Source organism: Lepus europaeus, chromosome 20 (assembly GCF_033115175.1).
Source record: "Lepus europaeus isolate LE1 chromosome 20, mLepTim1.pri, whole genome shotgun sequence".
NCBI classification, from domain to species: domain Eukaryota; kingdom Metazoa; phylum Chordata; class Mammalia; order Lagomorpha; family Leporidae; genus Lepus; species Lepus europaeus.
The window spans coordinates 37,303,375-37,306,195 of NC_084846.1; positions in this window are offsets into that span (position 1 = coordinate 37,303,375).

Sequence of the window (2,821 nt, forward strand, 5' to 3'; positions counted from 1 at the left end):
GGCTTGGACTCTGCAGTCATCAGAATAGTGTGCCAAATAAGCCTATTTTCTTTATATTTTACTCAGCATCAGGTGTTGTTATAACAACAGAAAGCAGACTAAGACAATTGTAGCCCCCCAAAAAACAAATAGAACATTTCCTTCCCTCCCTCTCTCTGCTCCTCTTGTTATGCCCAGTTCAGTTGTCCCCAAAGACCACCAAGGAGCTGATATCGCTGTAAAGCACACGAGAGTTTTATTGCAGGTCCAGGCCTGGACTCTCAATCAACACCGACACAGCGGGTCTGAATTGAGAGCCCCGACCCTTCAGTTAACAGGGTTTTTATAGGGTTTTCAGCGACATTCTATACATCATGGTACCATTTAGCAAATCATCTCATCCCTCGGGAAATTCAAAGGCCATCTCTTAGAACTGATTAGTGCATCCAGTGGCGGGAACGGACCTACTAAAGGTGGTTGGATGGCTTTGGGGTTGATGCCTTTTGAATTGATCGGCCAAAGCATAGGGTCCGAGCTGCTGGGGTGTACGTGCCGAACTGCAGAGTCTCAGGTAGCTATCAATCACCTTATCTGCCCTGAGAAGACACCAGGAACTCTAGGTATTTCTCTGTTATCTGTTAATCGGCTGTTGCTAGGAGAGTTTATTGCAAGGGGAGTTCATTTATTTACTTTTAGGAGCTTCTGGCTCAGAGTTCAGGGCCTGGTCAGGCCCAAGTTACAAGATGGAGGCCTAATTAAAAATAGTTACACCTTGATCCAGGTTCAGGTCTCACACTCTGAGACTTTGGGTGCCCATTGTCTAAAACTGGGTCTCAGGAAAGAAGAGCACACAAATGAGGTCAAGTTCACTGTGCATCCAGGAATGTCAGAAGCAGCCCTCAGGACTAATGACCAGGGAGGACCAGATAATTAGGAGAGTAGCTCCAGAATTAAGACTGAAAGACAGGCAACAAGGCGTTCTGTCCTCCCAGAGAAGGGATTTTTCTTCCCTACATGCACACTTGAATCTCTTAGGGAGCTTTAATAAATCCCAGTGCTCAGGTTGTACCCCAAAACCATCTCTTCAGAACCTTTGTAGGTGGGACCAAAAATTGTCACTTTTTAAAGTACCCCATGTTATTCCAATGTGCAGCAAGGATTGAGAACCTCACTCTGGTAAGCAGTAAACCTGCAAAATACAGTGCTTTGAGAGCCCCCAGTGTTCAGAGGTAACACAGAGCTGTGATGTTCACTTGATTGGAACCTCTTAATAAACACTTGTCAAAAGCTTGTGTTAGTGGGGTGGCAAGGTGTAGAATGCTGAGCTACCTCTCGTGATATAATTAGCAAGGACCAGAACTCTCCAACCAGAGTAGAATCTCTATGAGGGTAGTGGTCAGGATTTATCTTGAGCTCTAACCTACTTTTGTGGGATAGCACATCTCAAAATCCAGCAAGAATCAGAATCACCTGGAGGCTGTGTTGAAACAGATTCCTGGGCCACATCCTCAGAGATTAGAATTTGCATTTTTTAATTAAACTTTTATTTAATGAATATAAATTTCCAAAGTACAGCTTATGGGTTACAATGGCTTCCCCCCTCCCAAAATTTCCCTCCCACCCACAACCCTCCCCTTTCCTGCTCCCTCTCCCCTTCCAATCACATCATGATTCATTTTCAATTCTCTTTATATACAGAAGATCAGTTTAGTATATATTAGGTAACGATTTCAACAGTTTGCCCCCATATAGCAACACAAAGTGAAAAAAAAAAACTGTTGGAGTACTAGTTATAGCATTAAATAAGAGTGTACAGCACATTAAAGACAGAGATCCTACATAATATTTTTTTAAAAATTAATTAATTTTCTATGCCATTTCCAATTAACAACAGGTTTTTTTTTTTCATTTCCAATTATCTTTATATACAGAAGATCGATTCAGTATATAATTAGTAAAGATCTCATCAGTTTGTACCCACACAGAAACACAAAGTGTAAAAATACTGTTTCAGTACTAGTTATAGCATCACTTCACATTGGACAACACATTAAGGACAGATCCCACATGGGATGTAAGTACACAGTGACTCCTGTTGCTGACTTAACAATTTGACACTCCTGTTCATGGCGTCAGTAATCTCCCTAGGCTCTAGTCATGAGTTGCCAGGGCTATGGAAGCCTTTAGAGTTCGCTGACTTTGATCTTATTCCGATAGGGTCATAGTCAAAGTGGAAGTTCTCTCCTCCCTTCAGAGAAAGGTACCTCCTTCTTTGATGGTCCCGTTCTTTCCACTGGGATCTCACTCACAGAGATCTTTCTTTTAGGTCGTCTTCTTCTTTTTTTTTTTTTCTTTTCCTTGGTATCTTGGCTTTCCATGCCTACAATACTCTCATGGGCTCTTCAGCCAGATCCGAATGCCTTAAGGGCTGATTCTGAGGCCAGAGTGTTGTTTAGGACATCTGCCATTCTATGAGTCTGCTGTGTATCCCACTTCCCATGTTGGATCTTTCTCTCCCTTTTTGATTCTATCAGTTAGTATTAGCAGATACTTGTCTTGTTTGTGTGATCCCTATGATTCTTTGACCTATCAGAGCCATCGATTGTGAGCTGAAATTGATCACTTGGACTAGTGAGAAGGCATTGGTACATGCCACCTTGATGGGATTGTATTGTAATCCCCTGGCACATTTCTAACTCCATCATTTGGGGCAAGTCTGATTGTGCATGTCCCAAATTGTACATCTCCTCCCTCTCTTTTTCCACTCTTAAATTTAACAGGGATCACTTTTCAGTTAAAATTTAAACACCTAAGAATAATTGTGTGTTAATTACAGAGTTCA